This window comes from Lolium rigidum, chromosome 7 (assembly GCF_022539505.1).
Source record: "Lolium rigidum isolate FL_2022 chromosome 7, APGP_CSIRO_Lrig_0.1, whole genome shotgun sequence".
Taxonomy (NCBI): domain Eukaryota; kingdom Viridiplantae; phylum Streptophyta; class Magnoliopsida; order Poales; family Poaceae; genus Lolium; species Lolium rigidum.
The window spans coordinates 244,676,925-244,683,075 of NC_061514.1; the positions used below are offsets into that span (position 1 = coordinate 244,676,925).

At 41.2% G+C, this 6,151-nt stretch overlaps 1 long non-coding RNA gene across 1 annotated transcript; it reads left to right on the forward strand.

Annotated features, from left to right (window-relative positions):
* Window positions 1–459: 459 nt before the first annotated feature.
* Window positions 460–5,256, forward strand: LOC124678303. Its single transcript, XR_006994410.1, has 6 exons — window positions 460–1,111; window positions 1,642–1,721; window positions 2,997–3,029; window positions 3,128–3,750; window positions 3,878–4,003; window positions 4,857–5,256. It is a non-coding gene; the product is annotated as an uncharacterized LOC124678303 (long non-coding RNA).
* Window positions 5,257–6,151: the final 895 nt, after the last annotated feature.

The window sequence follows — 6,151 nt, forward strand, 5'->3', positions numbered from 1 at the left end:
CAGCCCACATCCCACCGCCCGCCTCCTTCCCCGGTGGTACCTCTCCCCCATGCGCACTAGAGAAAACCCGGCGCCGCCCCTCTTCCCAGCTCGCGCGCCACTCATCTCTTTGCCTGCAGCTCGCGTGCGGCCAAATCCCCTCCCCTGCAGCTCTTGAGCCGCCCATCCCGTGAAGCTCGCGCGCCACCGCTCCCATCCCCTGCACCTCGAGCGCCGCCCTTCCCTTCCCTACAGCACGCGTGGATCCCTTTCCCTCCCCTGCAGCTTGCACGATGGCGCGCCGCCATCTCCATCCCTGCAACTCGCGCAGATCTCTTTCCCTGCAGCTCGCATGAAGTCGCCCCTGCTCCTCCACTTCATCTCAACCGGCGGCGCCCTACGCTGCTGCTAAAAACAGCGTCGTCAAGCTAGAGGACGCCATGGCCAATTCGCGTCCTAGCTCTGAACTCCACGGCCACGGGAGTTCCCAATCCCGCCGCGGGAGAACACCTGAGACCACGCTAGTCTTCGCCCCCGTGCCGCTCCTCGTCGCTGGTCAGGACCCCGGCGGCCTGGCCCTCCCGAGCTCCGCCCCCTAGCCTCCCTGCTACATCGCGAGTCGCCGGTCCATTTTCCTTTGGTTATAGGAGCAACCCTACGCAGGTTCTACAGGGAAGCACGGGGGAAGCTCACTTCCGTTTTGCTCTGTTTCTCTTTTATTTCTTCAGGATCTTGGACAGTTCTTTCTTTTAGAAAATCTGCTCTCTATTTTGTTACAGGGAAGCACGGGGGAAGCTCACTTCCGTTTTGCTGCCACGCCATCACCCGGCGACCTCCTTCCATGGTTGCCACGCCCACCCGCTACAAGCCCCCTCACTCTCTCCCATGGTCTACCTCGCGCCATCCATGGGAGTTCATAGATCGTGGCTGTGGGAGTCCATCGGCGCCGCCCCGTGCTTCCCCCTGAGTGTAGCAGCGGCCTCCCCAAAATTCGTCGAGCGTGGGAGTGCTCTGACCAGAAACCCTGGATTCCCCTCCTCGGTGGCCACATGGTCGGTCCCTGATTAAGCATTCTCGCCGGCATCACTGGGTTCTGCGGTTGCATCGTTGAGCTCAACTTACCATCGTCCCTGTGAGTATGTACTCACATATCTGATTACTTGATAAAGCACTCCATTCCCAAAGCCAATGATTATGCACGAGTGTTACTGCTGCTAGTATCTGCTAGCTATTTTCGAGTGGATCATAACGGGTTCTGATTACAGCATGCTAGTCTGGTTAGTTAATATACTTGCTGGCTTATGAGTCGATGTATTTCGTTGTCGATTGAATCTATTGTATATGTATTTAGTTACAGCATGGAAGTTCATTTGTTCACATGTATATACACTTTTCGGATTGGTTTTAGAATTGCGGGTGATGTTGCACTACTTCTGAATTTCTGCTACTATATCTGAGACATTTTCTACAGATTGTCTATTCTTGATTTATTTGGGAAAAGTTCACTTTTCAGTGTCAGAAAGTTCATTCCTTGTTTCTCGGATGATATCTTTTTGGAAAATAGTACATGAAAAAGATGTATTTGTTGTTGATGTGCAGATAATAGGAAAATCTCTCAAGTTCACTTTTCCTACTGATGAAAGTGCAGTTTTATATTTGCAGGATTTCGGGGGAGCACCAGGCCATTCTCCTGGCTGTTGGAGTACATAAAAGTTCAGATGTGAGAACCCCCAACATCCAAGGTAATTGAGACCCAGGGGCTTTGCTTCTCCCGTTATGGCCTATTCGTTATCTTCTCATATTCAAAAATACTATAGAAAGCTCTCTGCATTTCTCGTTATGACCCAGGTTTCTGCATTTTTTGCTCTACACTCCTCGAAATTCGTGAAGTTAATTTTTGATATGGCCGATGTGGTATGATGATTCATTTATATTCAGTACGTATGTGGGAAAATTAGTGTTTATCGCTTCAATTAGGCTGAAGGAGTTCATATTCTGGAGAGTACGTTCTGGACACTATAACTTCATATTGGTAGTTCACCAATTCTTTTTTCCATGATACACTTGTGTATTTGGGGCAGTTCTCATCTCCGATTCTTACTAATTTCAATCACGACTAGATCAAAGCAGCAGTTCGCTTTATTATTTCAATCAGTTCACTAATTCGACATAAAATAGTTTAGTTGGCAAAAATAAAATAAAAAAGGTAAAACAGTGGATGCAATCCAAGCTAAGGCAGAGAAGAAAGGTAGTGCAGTGTTGTTTTTGTTTTGGTTTATGTTAGGTAAACGAAATAGGAAATTATATGAGATAGAATTATGTGTAGCCAAATTAAGCATGCTTAGTTTTTTAACGTTGGTCTTAGTACTGCTCTTGGTATATATGCATTCGTGCTTTTGAACATTCAGGTAAAAAAGATTGGTGCCCTCTGTATGCATTAACATGGAAAGTTCATTTCTTGCTGTCGTGAAAATCCACATCGCCTTCGAAGAAATCCATGTGCGCCGCTCTGGAAGTCTTGGGAATATGGACTAGAGTCCACCGTACCATGCTCCTGCTCCTTGCGACCTTTCTGTGGCGTGTCGTATTGCCCGTAAGTCTAGTGAGCCGCCACCAGAAGTTCACATGCACCAAACTCTGCATTGCGTTTTGTTGTTGCTTGCCTATCTACGTAGTGTACAGGGTGCACTAAAAGTATATACTATCGTGACCTTTTCGCTACCACAATATTTGTAATCATGCTTTAGCTTTTCCTTCCAAGCCATACATCTTAGTTGTATGCTACCAATTGTTTGGGTTTGAACACGCCAGGAGTTTAGTTTGTAATGCATAGAAGTTCATTTAAATTTGGTGAGTTTGAAAGTGTTGAACTGCTGTTAGTGTGGACTGTGAACTGCACAAGGTACAACTAGGAGTAATAGTTCTATAATTAATGAATAGTAGAGCCTGGACAGAGGCAGGGTATTGTCATTTAGGAATGCATGCTTGTGCTCACTTGATTTCCTTGTTAACTGCAGTGATGCCCGTTTTCCTCTACATCTCAATCAGAGGTACTTTCAAAAGCCTCACTACTATAGAAAAGGCTTAAAGAGGTTAGAATTATGGCACATATGAATTCACTAAGAGTTCTTAAACTTTGATTTTGCAGAAGTTCTATTTGTACACATGTGAAGTCCATCTTTCCCTGAAGCTGCTAAATCCAATCCCCGGTGTAAGGGAAGTGCATCTCTGTGTTTGTTGCCTACTCTATTACAGTTTAGCAAATTTAATTGGCTACTAAAAGAGAGTAAAATCAGTGAAGATCTACTGCTATGTATTTTTTTGCTTTGATTGATTTGCTGGTTGGTTGGTAGTTGGTAAAAAATTGTAGTAAGCATCAAGATAATTCAGAAGTTCCGAACTTTTAAAAAAGTGAAGTCCAGTCCGTCGCATGCTAGAAGTTCATCTTGTGTTTGTCATCTAGTAGTGTGCATGGCTGAACTATCTTTATTCTACTAGCTGTCCTGATATTCTGTATTCACAAGCTATAGGATGTCATGTTGGTGTGCCAATTTATCTATTATTACATTATTCCTCGGGGATGTATGATTCTTGTATATGCAATAGTTTTATCTTATGATGATGCAATAGTTTTTATAATGCAGGAACAGATGTTGTCTTCAGCGGGAACAGTTCGCCTGCATATAAGTTCACTTCTTATCTTGATACATTGACATTGGTGCAGTTCACTGTAAGCCATTGTGCGGTTCAGTTGGTTGCTGTTTGTCAAAGGTACGCTACGTCCTCTGAACTCCAATAGCTTTGGAGCATCTTTTCTTTCCAAAATGAAGTGTAGCATTTAAGAGATACTATCTATGATGTTTGTGTCACTAGGAAATTCACTTTTACTTTTTTCCAGGGGACTTTGCTTTGTCTGAAGGCGAAGTTCAGTTTTCTTTGCGGAACAGTTCGTTTCATAATCAACAAGCTATATATTGATCAGATATTTATTTATTTATCAGAACAGAAGATGCACGGAGCCAAGGTAATGTTGAACCACTTTCCAGGGGCTACTTTTACAAACATAATCAGCTAGCTATTCATTAATCAGCTAGCTATTCACTAATGCGACATTATATTGAACATAACTTTTCAATCTTTGTTGTGATATTTCAATGTTGTGATATTTTTGTGAAATATTCAGATCCTTGTAGTTCAGGTTCTGGAGATGCTCAGTATTACAAATTTAGAAGCAACTAATAGGCTTGATCCACGTAATCTGTATGGGTAGTAAAAAATCATACATGTTAATCTAGAAAATGCATGGTTGCTTCTGGATGATGTATCTTTTGTGATTTTTGTGCCGATAAGATCTATAGAATTTCTTCTTTGAAGTTCACATTACTTAATTAGTGTAGTACACCTTTTTCACGTGTGAAGTTTACTTTTTGTTACATAAGACTTAACTATCATAAAAGTGCACACTGTGTATTTTCAACACAGTAGTTTACTCCTCTGGGATGGTAAAATACCTTCACATTTTGCACACTTGATTCAATGAATATAGACATTTTTTCATTGAGTTGGCTCTCTGCAATATGTATCACTCACATCTGGATGAGCCACCTTTTCATGCGTCCATCAACTACCTGATTGATGTAGTGTCATCTCATATGCATGAAATATGAAGCCAGAATAAATTGTTCACTTGTAGATTAACTTAGATACCATGGATGGTAATTTAATGTGCCGTTTTGGTTATTATTGTTACATAATTATGACTATCTGTTGAGAAATCAACTTCTGTTTATCCTTCAGTTGGACTTGTGAGCCGTAGTGATGATAAAAAGTGATACACTATTGCTGACATTTAGTTTGTTTTACTTTATATATGACAGTTGCTGCTCTGAAGATTGGCGAGAATTACCCATATGCTTGACAATGTGCAAAACCTAGCACACCCCAAAAAAGATGAGATTGATAGGTTTATCCATGAAAATCCGTTCAGGAGTTCACATTAAACGTCATACAAGTTCGCCTTGAACATGTCGCAATTCTTTTTGTCAGGGAGTTCACTACAAACATGCCTGAAGTTCCTGTTGTACGGCTCCGAAATTCATTTTATTTTATTTTGAAAAGGTGGCTGATCAAAAATTCCCTTAGCGTGACATGAAGTATAACTTATGAATGCCTCTAGAGATTCATTTTTCTCTATCTGAGAGTTTACTCTATTTTGTAACGAATTCACTCTAATATGAGGAGTTGACATGTATTATGGTAGGAGTTCACTTTGTGATTGTCGTGAAGTTTGCTTTAATTGAGCTGAAAATTTACATCATTTGTGCCAGGAAATCCATTTGGCATGACACACTTGTTTCAGGAAAATGTTTACTATCTCACAAAATGAAGGTCACCTTTTTTTAAGGGAAAAGAAAAAGTAAGTTCACTATAAAAAGGGAGTGCCTAGTTTCTTTTGTCTGGTTTTGATCTAACCTGGACAACAAGATTTTCAATACAAACACCACTTATTGCTGAAAAAGAAAAAGATCCATGGATGGAAGTTAACATTTATATTTATGGGAGTTCGCTTTGTCCATAAAATAGGAGCTGACTCACTGAACTTCAGAAGTTCACGCCTCGAAATTCACTTCCACACTGAAGTTTATTTGTAATCGTTAGGAAGTTCACTTCCACATCTAAGGGTGGTTCAGGTACTCTATTTGTTTTTAGGCGGAAAACTTACATATGGAAACCATCCTCACAGGCTTTGGTTACCCCAATCGACCCCCGCAACATACAATTGGCAATAATATGCCTCCATTAGTACTCCAACATGCCGCCATGCCTCATATAATCAATCTAGGCGAGTTAATTTCAAAATGTTTTTGTGTGTGTCTTCTCCACTTTTACGAATTTCTAAAATTAATCTTAAACCGTTTGAAATTTGGAAAAATATTCAACATGAAAAAGTTGCGCCAAATTAATATCTTTCCAACGACATATCATTTGCAATATTCCGTGAGGCGGTTCGAAACTAAAACCCAAAAAACTGCGCCAAATATCAAGAAGTTTGGGAAACAGAATCAAGTATTTTCAAATCTGCTCTTAAACTGTAAGTAATTTGAAAAAATGTTCAATACGAAACAGTTGCGCCTAGTCAACAGCTTTCCAACGACGTATCATTTGTATCAAT